This window comes from Lissotriton helveticus, chromosome 7, assembly GCF_964261635.1.
Source record: "Lissotriton helveticus chromosome 7, aLisHel1.1, whole genome shotgun sequence".
Taxonomy (NCBI): Eukaryota; Metazoa; Chordata; class Amphibia; order Caudata; family Salamandridae; genus Lissotriton; species Lissotriton helveticus.
Genome location: NC_136068.1, coordinates 1,063,116,936 through 1,063,134,479, shown reverse-complemented (window position 1 = coordinate 1,063,134,479; position 17,544 = coordinate 1,063,116,936).

Sequence of the window (17,544 nt, the reverse complement as noted above, 5' to 3'; positions counted from 1 at the left end):
ATTCAGCCAATCCTTCTCTGGCATAGGGTGTGGACAAATGATGAATGTCTGGTTAATCGGGCTATTTTAAAGGACGTTTTAGTATTGGACAATATCAATGATTCCAAATGGATATGTTATGTCAAGAACTTTCTCAGTGAAATAAATTGTGTTCAATACTTTGAGGACCCACCAACTATGGCATACATATCGAGAAGAGACTTGAAAAATGTGTGTATTGCCCATCTTAGGGACAAAAGACATTTAGAGGAGGCAAGAAAAAAGACTGTCTCTGCCCACCAGGATATTTTATGCGGAGATAAATTACAGCCATACTTGTCCTTATATATGTCTAATCATGAACGTTTCCTTTTAACCCGGTTTAGACTCAATATTGTTTTTAGAGTCTTGTCTTTTCCCGTGATGAATTGTTGGTTGAAAGAATTACCCTTTTGCCCATGTGATGATGTCTCCCCACAGTCTGATATTCATATCTTATTCTTTTGTAAATTTTATACTTTTTCTCGAAAGAAACTTATCATCCCGATTCTCAAAGACTTAAATATACGAAGATGTCGCTTAGCGTTTTTAGAGTGCCAGAAAATGGAAACTGTTTTTATGGTAGCCTCATTGGGTGAATTTTTTAAATCTATTTTTAAATGTCGTAAATCGATCTTAATGAATTAATCTCCTTATTGTACATATGTATTTTAAATAACGAATACATGACTCCCGTGTAAACTGTATTTTCTTTATGCTACTTTTATGGTTATTCTTGTCTTTTTAACCGAATAAAGTATTTTGAATCTGAATCTAATATGACATCAATCATTCTATTACATGCAGTGGCTAAGCAATGGGGAAATCTAAGTAAGGGAAATGTAAAGTATGAGAAAGATGTAACAATTTCCAAAGGTTTTTTCAAGTCAACCAGGTACTGTAAAAGGTTTTCAACATGAAATCAAATTGAAAGCATGTGCTCAACCCATGGTTCATAAAGTTAGGCCTGTCCCCATCAGCGCGAGGGATGAACTCAAATCTGTTCTCTCTTCTCTTAAAAATGATGGCATTATTGCTTCTTCAGATTCATCTGAATGGGTTTCGCCCATCGTTATCGTACGGAAAAAGAATGGCGAGGTCAGGCTATGTGCCGATCTACGCACATTAAACAAAAACATTTTGGTTGACTGCCACCCTCTCCCCAAAATTCAAGACCTCCTTGCCAATTTGGGTGGGGCAAAATATTTTTCTTTAATTGATTTACGTTCGGCATACCATCAAGTTCCCCTCACCAAGGCTTCCCAAGATCTTACCACTTTCGTTACCCCATTTGGAGTTTTCAAATATTTGAAACTTCCTTTTGGCCTGGCTTCTGCAGCCAGTGTTTTTCAAAAGATCATGGATCATCTATTTCAGTCCATGCCTGGTGTGCAGGCCTATCAAGATGACATTTTGGTTTTTTCTCCTGATTGGCAATCTCATTTGTCACACCTGACTTCTGTTTTGAGCAAGCTCAACGACTCAGGCATGACAGTCAGAGCTGATAAATGTAAATTTGGGTCTCAATCTTTAGATTACTTAGGTCATACTTTGACGTCTGAAGGTATAAAACCCAAATCCTCTCTTATTGAGGCTATTTCTTGTGCCTCTCCTCCTAAAGACAAAGATGCCCTTCGCTCTTTTCTTGGTTTGGCAGGGTATTATGCCCGCTTTGTAAAAGGCTATGCCCTGATTGTAGAACCACTCCGTTCCCTCTTACATAAAGGTTCAAAATTTGAATGGTCTGATGAGGTTGACACATCGTTTGTTCGAATTAAAAACATGATTGTTAATGCCCCTGCCTTACAACCCTTTGATGATTCTGCAAAATGTTTTTTAATGGTTGATGCCAGTCTGACTGGTTTAGGTGCTGTGTTAGGACAGTGGGTATCAGGACAGGAACACACGATTGCTTTTTCTTCTAGGAGACTTAAAGATTCAGAAACACACTATAGCACGATTGAGCGAGAGTCATTGGCTTGTGTGTGGGCCATTGAAAAATTCAAGAACTATATTTGGGGGCGTGAATTTGATTTATTCACTGACCACAAGCCTCTCACTCAACTTCTTAATGGAGATGGTCTGGGTAAAGCCTCGTCAAGACTTGTCAGGCTGTTATCTAAATTACATGAGTTTCACTTTAATATTAAACACATATCAGGAGGCAAGAATTTTCGAGCTGACTGTTTATCTCGCATGGCACTTGATGATTCTTCAGACTTTGAGGAATTTGGAGATGTTGAATGTGTGGTCGCCACACTTGATGCTACTAAATTATGTCCCTGTATCACAGAAGAACCTTGGTCTAGAGCTTATGACAAGGATTGTGACTTAAAACTAGTAGCACAGTATATTTCTAAAGGTTGGCCAGAAAGCAGGAAATTGTCCAATAGTTTAAAGGCGTTTGCCATGGTCTCTTCTGAACTATCATTGGAAAATAATTTGATAATGAGACATGATCTTTTTGTTCCTCCCTCAGACATCAGACCTGATATCATTAAATTTGCACATCAAGGTCATCTAGGTATCACAAAAACGTCTCAACTCATCAAATCTCATTACTGGTGGCCTGCAATTGAGTCTCAAGTAAAGTTTTTTTATAGATTCTTGCAATGAATGTTTGCTTTCAGATAAAAAATGGAAACTCATGAATACTCCCCTCCATCCTGTTCCCTTTCCAGATAACCCATGGGAAAAAGTCAGTATAGATTTTTCTGGACCATTTGAAGTGCTTTCTCATGAGATGAGGTATGTCATTTTATTGATCGATTATCACTCTAAGTGGGTGTATCACATGTTTTGTGACTCACCAACTTCTGCTAATGCCATAAAATTTTTGAAGAATTTGTTTATGATTGAAGGTTGCCCATCTGTTGTAGTTTCAGATAATGGCTCTCATTTTGTCTCTGAGAAATTTACTTCATTTTTGTCTGAACATGATGTCGTCCATTTTAAGGTTGCTCTTTACTCACCCTCTTCCAATGGTTTGGTAGAGCGTGCCAATAGACTTGTCAAAGACGCTGTTCAGACAGCCCTTTCTTCCCATTGTGATGTTAAAGGCTTTGTTGAGGATAAGTTTTGGTCATATAACATCTCTCCTCATAGTACCACTGGAGTGTCTCCTTTTTCTTTGTTAAGGAATAGGAATGTTCATACCAAGTTGTGTCCCAAATAGTTATCTCAAAAGAATGTCAAGGTTAATCTCAGTGACAGTGTATCAGAAAGTAATAAGTTGCACGATGTTAATTTGTCAAATAGAGTGGCACAAAAACAGAGTGTCATGAGGGACAAACATGATTTTCGTAAATGTTTCAGTTCAATTGATTGAAAAATTGGTGATTGGGTTCTTATTAGAAACCCGAAGAGAGTTTCAAAAGGACTCTCTAGGTTTTCCTCTCCTGTTCAAGTTACGTCTGTCAGTAAAGCATCCGCTTTACTTGGCAGTAGAGGGTGGTGGAACAAGAGAGCTTTAGTTCTTTTGACTAATTCACAAGCACACTCTTTGCTGAATTTGTCAAAAGAACAATTTGATCAATGTGAATGGTCTTTTTGGTTAGATGTTCCTTTTTCTGACATTCCCTCCATGTCGTGTTCTTTTTCCAGTCAAACAGATCCTCAGACAGCTTCTTCTTCACCTTCCATTTCTTCTGAAGTTGGTGAGGAAGTTCTTCATCAAACCACTGGATCTTCTGTCAGATGCAGAAAATTACCTGTTAGATTCAATGATTATGTTTTGGGTTGAAATGTCATTTATTTTCTTGTTCTTTGCTTTCCATTTTTATTTGGAGTGTTTCATTTGTTATGAACATTGTGAAGGGGGAGAAGTTGTGGTAAGTTGTTGTTGTGCTCTCGTGCTGTGCTCAGCACGAGAGCACATCACTTGTATTCCTACAAATGGGGTTCTGTGTTCTGGGTGCTCCGTTCCATTCTAGTACTCTGGACAACGAAAGTCAGTTGCCTGGAGTCCTGGAGTAGAGCGGCAGCGTCCTCCGTGGGTGTTTACTTAAACTACAAATAAAGAAGACTACCAACGAATTACCTGCTTCTCGACCTCATCATTGTACTACACTCACCCATCTCCACCCCTTCAGAATGTTTACTAAATTGTCTTGGAGACTAGGGGCAAAGTACAGTAATACACCGATGAGGTGATCTCAGAGAAGGCAAAATCCTAATCCTTTTATGGTTTTTGCATATCTCCATAGCATCAGCATAAACCCCTGATGACATCACACCATCTGCACTATAATGTCACGAGCCTAGAGGAACATGAAAACAACATACTCTGCTCCGCTGTAGCAGAAGCTAGGAAAGGAAATCGTAAAATCAGCAATCACCTCAGAAACTACACGACGATCTGTCCACGATACTGATTAAATGAATTAAACAGGCAGAAAGATTACTTGGAAAACACAATTGCTGCTCTGACTTTCCGTTCCACCCCCATAACCTCGAGGCACATGGTCTTTCCCAATTGTCATGAGGAATACATTGTGACTTATTCTGGGTGTATATAAAGGTCAGTTACTAGGGAGCCGTCGCATTAAAGACCCTGACATGGTCACGAGACAACCTCTGCTGGAGTTTAAGGACCAACGAAAGAGGAGTCCATGGCTGAATTTACAGGGACTCCCTCAATGGAAGAGGAGAGGGTTATGCTGCCTGCCACAAAGAGAGAATGTGAGTCAGTGAAGCAATAACGCTCAAAACAGACTTGAAACCCAATTTGATACTCCACATTAACCCGAATTAACCCGAGTTTTCGAAATATCTTCACACCTATACCCGCTCTAAATCGTTTTAGGCAAATCCTCCCTTCTTACACCACTTCATGAGGCCTTCTATACCCGAATTCTGCGAAGCCATTTATTTTTCTTCCAATCTTCCCAATCCCTGTCTTTCCCTAATCTGTAACCATTTCCAAAACCTGCTTTTTTACAAATCTGTTTTCCTTGTTCCACTGTATACCTCCCCGACTCCCATACCTTACCAATCACCATACCTTACTCTCGTTACCTTTGATCACCTCAACTCATCACACATGCTGCCCAAATCATATTTCAGCCCCCCCCTTAAACCCAGTCTGTTTAATTCTACACCCATACATTTCGCCCAACATCATCCCTATTACTCCTACCCCATTTCTAGAGGATGTGGCCTCAGAACTAGAGCGTCAACCTCGAAGCTGGGGAACCGGGTTCGAGTCTCGCCAACGACACTCAACATCCTGTGATTCTGGGAAAATCACTTAATCTCCCCGTGCCCAACAAACATGAATGTGTCCATCTGTAACTAAACCGGTGCTCATGTAAAGTGCTCTGATATCTTCGGGTATAGTTCGCTCTATATAAAACTTTAAACAAAAAAAAAACCTTCTGACTGCCACCCACTTCAAATTGTCTCCCATTTTGCACACTCCATCCTCCATTATTTGCCAAACTTCCACACCTCGATTCCTTACTTCAAAGCACTTCACCTGTCCCAAACCTTAATTTACTCAAACCGCACCTGAGCCCCATTTTCCAACAATTCCACTTCTCCATTATCATTACAAGTTTGGGTTACATCAGATATATATTTTTGAATTATTATGTTGATTATGGAAGTGTTTTATACTTTTATGGCTTATTGACGAATACATATGGTTTTGACTGGTTGCATCGTATATTGCGCATAAGCACTGTCTGAGCCTAATCTCGAATTCTGAGTAGAGTGAAATTGCCGCACTTTCGGTTGTCAGGCATAACAGGTTGGATTTGTGGAAAAGTACAGATTTTGGGTGTGGTAAACCTGAACTTGCACTTGATTTCCTATTCCGACCTCATTTACTCTGAATGCGGAAGTGAAATCGTAGGGGGCATAACACTGTTAACTGAGTTACCCTGGGGAGATTTTTACTACGCCGTAATTCTGTGGCATTTGTAACAACGCCATTAATTTCAAAAACATTTTGTGATAAAACAGACTGTAAACCCCAATCACCCAAATGTTGGTCTTACATGAAAGTGTCTACAAAAAAATTGGACTTATTTATAGGGTGACCAACCGTTCGTAAATTTCACGGACAGCTGTTAATTGGACCTCACGTCCGTTGTCCCTGAAGATCCCTCTTACGGACACCCTTTGTCCGTAATTTGGGGGCTTGCAGTGACCTGCACAGCTCACCTTTGAGAAGCCTCAGTGTTCTGAGAGCTCCTTGCTGGGGCAGCCTCGCAATCCTCTCTGCTCAAGAGCAGCCCCTCCCCAGCCTCCGACAGACTGTGATGGACCTATTTGTTGCATATAGAATGACAATGGGCAAGTCTGGGCAGTTAAGGCATGTGGTGATCCATTTGCGGTTTATATAACTAAGAATAAAGCTGAACACCATGTTTGATCTAATTTGGAAGGGTGTTTCCAGATTACATGCAGTTTTTATTCACCACCATAAAGTGATTTAGTTTACCACCTTTAGACAAAGTGTAGGCACATTATTTCACACTGCTCATGGGCACTGTGCCAGATGTATCATTAGTGTTCTTTATAAAATACAACTATTTTCAAAGAACATATTTAGAACATTTTTCTGCAGAATAAAAAGTTTACCCCTTTTAAAAAAATATCTTGGTAGTGTGGGTTCCACCTTCAGTCCCAAGCCCTTTCATGGAGGGCCAATCTTGCCCATAAACTCTGTGCAATATGGGTCTGGTTCTGGTGCTGCCTTTGGCTGCTTTTCATACTTTGATGAGGTGACCAAAAGCACAAACACTGTAGAAGGACTACACTATCTATTCCTCATTTGTTGCTGATTCGAGGCCAAAATATGGATCGGTGTAAGGATTTTTAGCGTTCCAAGCAAAATAGGATTTTGTTTTGGTTTGCTCCCTCTACAGAAAAAATAAGGCTGTTTTCAGACCTTTATTGTTTTTGGTGTAAAGCAGTGTGGGTGCTTAAAGGATCCTGTCTTACCTAGCTTTATGAAATACCAGCTCTCCCTCCTGCCTCCATGTTTCCATTCCTGATCTTTTCATTTGCACCATTGCTATCTGTTGTGTTAGTCTAAGTAGGTCAATATAAACAATAGTTATTAGTAAAAGCAATCCCAACCAAAATGTTAGATTTTAAATCTTCAGTTTCTATATTCCTCCAGGTCACCCACTCTTAAGATATAATACCTACCAATATGGATGGCATCCAACTCTTACACCTTGTAGCCCTCATTGTCTTATGTAACCTTTCATATACATTGACTTACACATGAGTCATTGTCTCTATATAACATGTGTGTGATTTAACATACTCCAACACCCTGCCCTACATTCTTGGCATGACCAGCACTATAAAAGACATTAAATACCCATGAGAGAGGGTCTAGGTGAAGATGAGGGGCACCATTGGGGGATGGGCCTTACTAAGCATCAGGATTTTCCCCAGGAGGTTGGAAGGGTAGGAGGCTAGTTTTGTTATTGCGGGCCGGGTTTTGTAGCAGTGCAGTACTTTTGAAGGCACTGCTAAGTTCCTTGTACATCCAGCAGTTTTCAGGCAATAATAAAAGTGCCACAATAACTCTGGTGATAATGTACCTGCTGGGGAGAGATGGGAGTTTTGTCCAGTGGCAGTTTTGATTTATCTAAGGTAGTGCAGAGGGTTAATGTGCCTGCTGCAAAGAATGCGTACTGTGCATATCAAAGAACAGTATTTCATATAAACAGCTTATTGGGTTACTACTTTTCTCACAGAGATTCTTAAGTTATTGTGCAGTTCATAAATTACAATCATAATCTAGCAGAGTGGGCTATGAACTGCCATCAAAGAGCTGCTTGGTATAGGTTAGAGAGTTATGGCTTCTTCCCAGTCTTTCATTAGCCTGATGTTGCAAAAAAATGCATGTTTGGGTAGAAATGAATTCATATAATTATAGTCAACCCTAACCACAATGTTATGTTCTGAATCCTGAGTTTGTGCTTCTTAAGACCAAACACACTTAAAAACTCCTACCAGTATGGGTGACATGTGTATCCTACACCTTGTAGTCCCCTTTGCCCGATGTAAAAAAAATTATACACTGATTTACACACGTATGATTAATTGTCTCTGTATGTGTGTGTGATGTAAAGTGCTCCAACACATTATACTGGTATGAGAAGGGCCATAAAACAAATGAAATGCATGTGAGAGAGGGACTAAGAAGAGAGAAGAGGAACTGTTGGTGATAGTGAGGGAATCTTTGAAGAGCCCCAACAAAGATTGCCCTATTCTGGTGCACAGTAAGGTCATCATTTACTATGCTTTAGAAGCTAAGACAGTTGAATATCTAATGACAAATGTGTTGTAGAATGCACCATGTATTCCCAAATCTTCTTAGGGGTGTGAAAACAAAGGCTGTAAGCTGTCAGATTTTTGTAACCATAATTTTAATCAAAAGGAGACTAGCTCATGATTTAATAAAAAAGATTTAATAAAAAGACTCAAGTATGTTTCGTCATGGGATGGGAACACCTGGTGAGTGTGTTCAGAAAGCCCTCACCCACCAACCTAGTTGGTGGCATGCTTCATCATCGGGCCCACCCAGTGACACCTAGCGTGTCCCGGGTGTGCTTCGACGCCTGATTACAGCGGAGCAGGTATGTTGCGGAGTGTGCAGTGAAGGGTGTTATGAAGGTGAGATTTAAACGGCTAGGCGGGGGTCCCAGTACCCGAGGGTAAATTAGACTTTAATACCTGGGCCTCCGTCAGCGGTTAAAAATAAGGCTGTTGGACGTTAGAGGCGAGTTACGACCTCCATCATCCGGTGGGTCAAGGTTGAGAGGTGGTAGGGGCTTGGCCAGTACTTCTGGGCAGAGCCTGCTCTGGACCTGTAGTGCCTCCTTCGCATACCGGTATGCGAAGGAGGCACTACAGGTCCAGAGCAGGCTCTGCCCAGAAGTACTGGCCAAGCCCCTGCCAACCTTGAGGTCCAAATTAGCTAAAACTAGTGTGTTCTTGAGATGGGAATCCCCCTCTCACACATAGATAAACACCTTAGGGCGTGTAGACACATAGTCTGAACTACACTCCACTAGTTTAACTGCACTCACCTTTTAACTTAGGTCCTGAAGAAAGCCAGCATATACATAAGGCACTGGCTGAAACATGTTGACCCACCGGATGATGGAGGTCGTAACTCGCCTCTAACGTCCAACAGCCTTATTTTTAACCGCTGACGGAGGCCCAGGTATTAAAGTCTAATTTACCCTCGGGTACTGGGACCCCCGCCTAGCCGTTTTAAATCTCACCTTCATAACACCCTTCACTGCACACTCAGCAACATACCTGCTCCGCTGTAATCAGGCGTCGAAGCACACCCGGGACACGCTAGGTGTCACTGGGTGGGCCCGATGATGAAGCATGCCACCAACTAGGTTGGTGGGTGAGGGCTTTCTGAACACACTCACCAGGTGTTCCCATCCCGTGACGAAACATACTTGAGTCTTTTTATTAAATCTTTTTTATTAAATCATGAGCTAGTCTCCTTTTGATTAAAATTATATATAACCCAGGGGATAAGGACTAGCTTTCTGGTCCTCTCTCTCTCTCTTGATTACACATTCAGAATTTTGTAACCGTCATCAACCTTTGAATGCCTGTAAATCAAATCAAACAGCATTTGTAAAGTGCAACACTGTCACCCCTAGGGGGTATCTAGGCGCTGTGTCTCAGTCGAAGAGCCATGTCTTGAATCTCTTTCTGAAGTGTGCCAGCAAAGGGGCTGTACGGAGCTGGAGGAGAAGGTTGTTCCAGGTCTTGGCAGCGATGTAAGAGAAGGAGAGGGTACTGCTGAGGCTGCAACGGATTTGGGGTGTGTGTATGAGGGCGAGTGAAGAGGAGCGCAAGTGTCTAGCGGGTTAGTGGAAGTTCAGTTGATGGTTGAGGTAGGCAGGTCCTCAGTCATGGAGGACTTTGGAGGTGTGCGTGAGGATCTTGAACTGGCATCTTTTCTGGATGGGGAGCCAGTGGTGGTGGTATGCGAGGCGACTTAACTTGTGGAGGTCCAGGATGAGTCTGGCTGCAACGTTCTATATGGTCTGGAGCAGGCGCGCAACACCCATTGGGCTCACCGGGCTTCAGCCCCCCCGTCATATTCTCCAGCCCGGGCTAATTTGACGCGCGCTTAAAGGATAAAAGAAGGCTGCGCATCGGAGCCGAGAATGTGATTTTTTTTTTGAAGACTTTTTATTAATTTTAAAACAAGAAAACAAAAGAACAATACAAAACAAGGCAGTACATTAAAACGGGTCATCACGTGGTCCGTGGGGGGGTACATAGAGGAATCAAGCGGTAGTGCAATCAATAATGGGGGGGAAGGAGGAGAGGGGGGGGGAAAGGAGACCAAAATATACACAAAATAACTATATTCCTGCGGAGGAAACGACAGGTTGGGAGGAAGACAAATCAGCATCAAATTCCGACATTGGGGGAGTACATATATCTCCACGGTATGCGTTCCATTGGGTCCACACTTTCCCCCACTTGCCTGGTCTGCCACGGAAAACATACACAGTTTTTTCTCGAAACATGCACCAATCCATGTTTTGTGTCCACCCCAGAAGTGTCGGAGGCCTCAGAGCGCCCCACAATTGGGCAATATCACGCTTGGCTACCATGTTGCCCAACGTCGCCCAACGGAGCTGCGCTTGATTGTAGTCATTCGGCTCCCAGACATTCAACAAGCATCTTCGCGCTTCAGGCATTAATCGCACTCCCGTGACCTCACTCATTACTTCATGCACGCGGTTCCAATAACGTATCACAGCAGGGCATTCCCAGATAATATGAAGGACCGTAGCCACCATACCGCATCCGCGCCTGCACAATCCATCCATCGAAAATCCCATTCGAACCAGACGTGGGCCAGTCACATACACCCTATGAAAAATTTTCAGTTGGACGAACCGAAGACGTGCTGGGATAGCCACTTCCTTCGGGGAAGAAATAGCGGACTGCCAGTCCTCATCATTGAGTTCTAGACCATCTCTGGTCCACAACCCTCGAAGACTATCTAGTAGATCAGTCCTGGTATTGATCAACTTTTTATAAATTAGCGAGATCGTGCTATCAGGAACGTGACCATCCAGAATCCGATCCTCGAGCGGGGATGCCTCCGGCACGTCTGAGCCTAGTGGAAAAACAGGCAAGACCGCATGCCGGACTTGCGCATATCTGAAGAATTCCTTATCATTCAGCCCATACTCAACTTTCAATTCCTCAAACGTCTTGACCCTGCCCTTGGTCCATACGTCATCTACCCTACTAATCCCGATCATGTCCCACCGATCAAATCCCTTCGATTGCCAAAGGGAGCCCAGTTTATCCGAAGCATATAGTGGGGTAGCCCGGGTCGGCCTGTCGGCCCATCCCGTGGCCGCCGTAGCTCTACGCCACACCTGCACTGCTGTTTTGGTGGGGCCCGTAAGAGTTTCGCCAGCTGATTTCGCATATAGAGCCCTATTGTAGTCCCCACCGGGTAGCAACCATCTGTCCATCGCAAAAGCCGGGTTTAGTGGGGGAGTGTAGGTGCCATGGTTGATGGCCCCCAATTGAGAGGCCCAGTAATAGCGACGAATGTCCGGGAGAGCGATGCCGCCATCGTACCAAGGGAGTGTAAGCTTCGAGAGGGCGATGCGAGGACGGCCCCCCCATAACAATTGCCGCTGTAGACTCTCAATCTCACGAAAATATTCCGCTGGCACTACATCAAGCGTGTTTTGAAGCGCATAAAGGAATCGGGGGAGCGACATCATCTTAAACAACGCAGCTCGTCCCAAGGGAGAAAGGGGGAGTCTGCTCCAAGTCCCGACATCCGCCCGAAGGCGTCTGAGAGGGGGCAGCAGATTGCGCTCATACCGAAGTGTGGGGTCCAAGGTGACAAAGATTCCCAGATATTTGAAACCATCTAGTACCACCGGAATAGGACAATCACGGGGCAGGAGAGGAGTATCACCGGAGAAAACATAAACGCAAGATTTAGACCAATTTATAACTAAGCCGGAATTTTTACGGAAAGAAGTCAAAACCTCGAAAAGGACGATTAACGACTTTCAGGGCGATGTGAGGTACAAAAGGATATCATCTGCATACAGAGATACACGGTCTTCAAATTCCGGAGACCATCGAATGCCCTTCATGGATGGTTCCCATCGCAGCCAAGCCGCCAGTGGCTCTAAAGCAAGGGCAAACAAGAGTGGGGACAGCGGACAGCCCTGGCGCGTACCTCTACCGAGAGCAAAGGAGGCCGAGACACGTCCATTCACCACTACCTGGGCTAAGGGATCAGCATAAAGCAACCGAACCCAACGGATAAAGGTGGGCCCAAACCCGAATTTGGAAAGGACCGCCCAAAGATAGGGCCATTCAATCGTGTCAAACGCCATGGTGGCGTCCAAAGACGCCAAGATGGCCGACTCTCTCAATGTCCCCGCTCGCGCGAGGACTCCATGCAAGCGCCGAAGATTAAGTGCCGTATTGCGATGTGGTATAAATCCGGACTGGTCCGGATGAACCAGATCGCCCACAACAGCCACCAGACGATTAGCAAGAACCTTGGCCAGGATCTTGGGTTCAGCATTTATTAGGGAAATAGGCCTGTATGATTCGCAGCGGTCACGTGGCTTACCCTCTTTATGAATAACCACTATGGAAGCCAATCTCTGGTCAGGAGGAAGAAACCCTTCCGCCAGTGATTCCAAAAACATAGATCGCATATATGGTGCCAGCACATCCGGACGGAGCTTGTAGAGTTCTATAGGGAGTCCATTAGGGCCCGAGGCCTTCCCGGAGCGGATCGAACGGATAGCGGTCGCAACTTCATCCGCCGTGGGCGGAGCTTCCAGCAGGTCCCTCTCAGAATCAGACAAGCATGGTAGCGAAATATCGCGTAAAAGCATGTGGGAGTCCTGCTCCGGTCTATCGGACACAGGGGAGTACACTACCCGAAAATAATCGGCGAACCTCTCAACAATCCCAGCAGGGTCCGTGATACTTTCACCATTCGCGTCAACAATAACAGGAACCACTCGACTCGCGCATTCTCTCCTATCCAACCAAGCAAGCAACTTCCCAGCCTTATCTCCCACATCATACAGACGTCCCTGCTGTTCACGACTCATCTCCTTCGCTGCATCAGTCACCAAAGCTCTGTACTCATGTTGTTTTAGGTCCAACAGATGAAGCCTCTCAGGGGAGACCCCAGCATCAAACTCTCCCTCAAGAACGGTAATTTCAGTCTCAAGACGAACAACCTCCTCTCGTCTACATCTCTTAACATTGCCAATCGACGAGAGGGCCTGCCCCCGAATTACAGTTTTGTACGCCTCCCACAAGGAGACAGAAGAGGATACTGACCCCACATTTTCGGCAAAGTATTGATCAGTTGTCTTAAGTAGTTCCTCTCTAATCTTAGGATCACGGAGGTTGATCGGGGCCACTCGACCCTCCGATCCCCCATGTGCGTTCACAACCAACCACAGTGGGGAATGATCCGAAATACCCCTGGCAAGATGTTTCACCTCCCCTATACGGGAAGTCTGGGAGGAGGGCATCAAAACATAATCCAATCTCGAAAGGCTGCCGTGGGCCCCAGAGTGAAAGGTATACTGTTGTTGCCCAGGATGATGTAAGCGCCAACAATCGGTCAACCCCAGCGCCTCCAGGAAGTCCCCAAGCCAGGATTGGAACTTAGCGAGAACTCGGGGAGGGTAACGATCACACATCCCAGATACTACTGAATTAAAGTCTCCCCCGACTACAAGCAAACCCTCGGGGACTCCCAGAATCACTCTTCCCAGATCTGCATAGGTCGTAGACCTGGGGGTATGTAAACAGAAAATAATGTAACCACCCTACCCTCCCAACGCCCCACAATGGCGGCGTACCGCCCTCTATCGTCAAGTATAATGTCGTCAACAGCGAGGGGGAGGGAGGTCCGGATTAGAATGCCCACCCCTCTGGAGCCAGAAGTGAAACCTGAGCACGTATTACCCAGCAAGTGCGTTTCCTGAAGCAAAGCCACATCAGGGGACAAGCGTCTCAGTAACTGCAAGACCACTCCCCGTTTAATTCTGTCTCCCAGACCATTTACGTTCCAACACAGTATCCGTAGTCCCCTACCCCCCATCCCAGAGTCCACCCCAAGTCCCCCCCCACACCAGCCGCGACACCACAACACAGAAGATCATCAGCATTATGCCTTGAAAAAAACAAAGAAACACATCCCTGAACTTCTCAACCCCCCAGAACAACATCATACCCCCACCCCGCACCCCTGCGTTAGACTCAAAAGCCCCCCCAACTCGCAGCGTGCCTGTCGCCCTAACATACAACTAATCTACGAAAAGAACCCCAGAGGAGGAAGTCTCACCCGCCCCTCACCCACACCCCAGTAAGACAATGGAGTAGCAATCATTATCAGTATAGAATCGAACCACTGCCGAAAGTCAAAACGTTGGTCCGGGGGCCGATGTCGCTCCCTATTCCTGCTCCGTCGGGCCGCCCTCCGCTCCACCGGAAGGTTCCGATTGTTCAAATCGCCCTCGTCCCGTAGGCAGCGAGTCCAACCAGTCATTAGCCGCTGCAGGATGGTCAAAGAAAAATGTTCTATCGTTATGGACGATACGCAATCGAGCCGGGAAAAGCATAGCATATTTCATGTCCCTGTCTCTCTGTCTCTTCTTCACTCCTTGAAATCCCAGCCGCTGCTTATGGACTTGTTGGGTGAAGTCCGGGTAAAAGCTGACCGCAGCGTTCTCATATTCCGTGGGGCCTGATGTGCGGGAAGCCTGCAGTATCACATCTCTGTCACGAAAGTTGAAAATCCGCGCAATGATGGGGCGCGGAGAGGCACCCAGCTTGAGCGGGCCACCCGGGACACGGTGGGCCCGTTCTACTGCAAAAAACTTGCTCAGGCCCTTGGGCGCTAAATGATTTAGGACAAGGTCCTCCACCAGTAGGTCCACAGCTGACGATTCCGTCTTCTCCGGGACACCGACCAGGCGGACGTTGTTCCGTCGTGCTCGGCCCTCAAAATCGTCCAAGCGACGGGAGAGATAGTCACGGGCGGATCTCAGATTACCGACCTCCGTCTGTAGGTCAGAGACGTCGGTGATAAGACTAGTAGTCTTCAGGTCGGGAGACTTGACCTTTTCGTTGGTTTTTGCAAGATCCGCCCTGATCAGATTGACATCTATGGCAACAGTGTCCAGCTTGTGGGTTAGGGCCTCATACTGTTGTCCCATCGCGGCCTTCATCCAAGCAATGGCGCACATGACGTCTTTCAATGACGGGTCATCACCCAGCAGGGATTCGTCCTCAATGCCGGCCGGGGGTTTAGCCATTCCGCTCGGAGAGCTCTTAGTGAGGGTATATCGGTCCATGACGTTGGATTGGACAGAACCTCCTCGAGCTGCCGGTCTGGTCTTGCGCCTCTCTGCTTCAGGCTTGGTGGCCATCTTAGGTCGTGTGCCCCGGAGGGTATTCTGAGACCTAGTGAAAATGGCTACACTCGATGTGCCCGCAGAAACTCAGAGAATAAAGTGAGCACCAATCACTAGGCAAAGAGCAAGAAAGTCCGGATCTCCGAGCGATGTTGCTAATAGTTGAGTGAAGCAAGCAACCAGGGCGACCAAGGCAAGGTCAATGACGTAGGATCGTCAGAATCGAAACCGAAAGTAGAAGACCGGGCAAGGGAGGTTAGCGCAGGCCGTTGTTATTCAATTACTACCCGGCTAGCAGAGTAGGCAAGCCCGGGGCAGTGCCATGGAGCAGGCCGCAAATATTAAAAAATCCATATCTTCGGTTCCCGGAGACCAAATCGAAATTCGCAAACGGATAAGTGATCAGCAGGTTCTCGACCACAAAAGCCCGTAGTCCAAATCAGGATTAGTTGCAGGATAGTCGATGGAGGTGGCGAAGGTCCGGGAGCTCTGAGCTCACGTGACCATCTTGGGTGCGCGCTAAGCTCCTCCTCCGAGAATGTGATTTTTATGATGCTTTCCGAGGCCCAGCAGCCCGAGCCAGCCAGCCTCTGAACAGTTTCAGTTAACCTCTTGTTTTCCTTTACTGTCCCCAAGGTGATATCATTGCCTGAAGGCAGGGATTTCACCTAAGCCCTTGATGTGTTCAGCATGGGGTGGGGGTGGGAGTAGGAAGATGCACACAGCAGGGGGAAAGGGCTGGCCAGTGCAGGTGACGCTTTTCCTTTGTATAGGAATTCCTGCTGGCGTCAAACCCCAGGGTTTGCTGTCTGTGCACTTGCATGGATGTGTATTCCATACAAGTGCACAGACAGCAAACCCTGGGCTATGACGCCAGCAGGAATTAATTTACAAAGTAAAAGCATCACCTGCACTGCCATCCCTTTGCCCCTGCTGTCTGTGCACTTGTATGGAATTCACATCCAGGGCCCTGCTCACCAGTTAAATGGTGAACAGGGCCATGGATCTTTCTCTTTTTGCATCCATGGGCACCAACGGCACAGAAGCAGAGGAGGCCCTGGCAAGGAGAAAGCAGGAAACATTTGACACACACCTATCTACACTGTGAGATCTTCGGGAGGGGCTGGATGCCAGGACGCAGTGCTGCTGATCAGCCCAACTCAACTGAATAGTATCAGAAGAGCAGGCAGCCGTTTTTTATGTAAGTTTCAGTAACTTTAATGAATTCTTCAGCACAGCATTACCTACTGCCTGCATATCTAGGTTACTCTAAGGGAATGTTGTTTTTGACTTACATACATGGAAACGTCAGAGGAGAGTCCCCTCCGAATATGCACATGTAGTGTAAGTTTGTAGGGTTCATTTTTTTGAGGTGCTATGTGGGTAACTTTAGGGTTCAGGGTGGGTGTGGGTTTTAGGGTGCCAGCGAGTAATTTTAGGGTTCAGGGTGGGTTACGGATTGGGGTGCCAGGGGGTAATTTTAGGGTTCTGAGTGGGTATGGGTTTTAGGGTGCCAGGGGTAATTTTAAGGTTCAGGACGGGTATGGGCTTTGGGGGCCAGAAGGGTAATTTAGGGGTTCATGGTGGGTGTGGGTTTTGGGGTGCCAGGGGTAATTTTAGGCTTCAGGGTGGGTATGGGTTTTGGGGAGCCAGGGGTAATTTTAGGGTTCAGGGTGGGTATGGGTTTTGTGGTGCCAGGGGTACTATTAGGGTTCAGCGTGGGTATGGGTTTTGGGGTGCTAGGGGTAATTTTAGGGTTCAGGGTGGGTATGGGTTTTGGGGGCAAGGATGTAATTTTAGGGTTCAGGGGGTAATTTCCGGGGTCAGAGTGGTAATGGGCTTTCGGGTGCCAGGTGTAATTTTAGGGTTCAGGGAGGCATGGGTTTTGGTGTCCCAGGGGTAATTTTAGGGTTCAGGGTGGGTATGGGATTTGAGGTGTCAGGGGGTAATTTTAGGGTTTAGGGTGGTAATGGGTTTTGGGGTGCCATGGTGTTAATTTTAGGGTTCAGTACGGGTATGGGTTTTAGGGTGTGAGGGGGGTATTTTAGGTTTCAGGGTGGGTGTGGGCTTTTGGGTGTCA